The sequence below is a fragment of the Triticum aestivum genome, chromosome 7A (genome assembly GCF_018294505.1).
Source record: "Triticum aestivum cultivar Chinese Spring chromosome 7A, IWGSC CS RefSeq v2.1, whole genome shotgun sequence".
Classification (NCBI taxonomy): domain Eukaryota; kingdom Viridiplantae; phylum Streptophyta; class Magnoliopsida; order Poales; family Poaceae; genus Triticum; species Triticum aestivum.
In genome coordinates this window covers 187,817,928-187,818,320 of record NC_057812.1, presented here as the reverse complement: position 1 = coordinate 187,818,320, position 393 = coordinate 187,817,928, and positions in this window count along the sequence as shown.

The following is a 393-nucleotide window of genomic DNA, read 5'->3' as shown; positions in this document are numbered from 1 at the left end:
GCATCAGACACCGTCAGATACTCGAGGATCCAACGGTAGTCCTCAGCTCTACCACACTAACCCCGAAACCCTAGCTCTGTGGTCATTTTCCATCCACCCCCGCCTCCTTTCTTCCCCTCGCTCTCTTCTCCTCCATTGCGCCCTTCTCGATCCGGCGGAGCTCCCCTTCCTCCCCGCCGTCTTCTTTCTCGCGACGCCGCACCCTCCCCGCCAGCCCCTCGCTCCCTTCTCCACCTTCTTGCGCTCCTTCTCCTCCCCCAACTCCCCAACCCACCCACCCACCCTTCCCCCAGATCTGATCGAGGCCACTTCAAAAAAAAGATCTGATCGAGGCCGCCCCTCATTCCGTGGTTCCCACCGCCGTCGATCTGGCAGCCACCGGCGACCTCATTG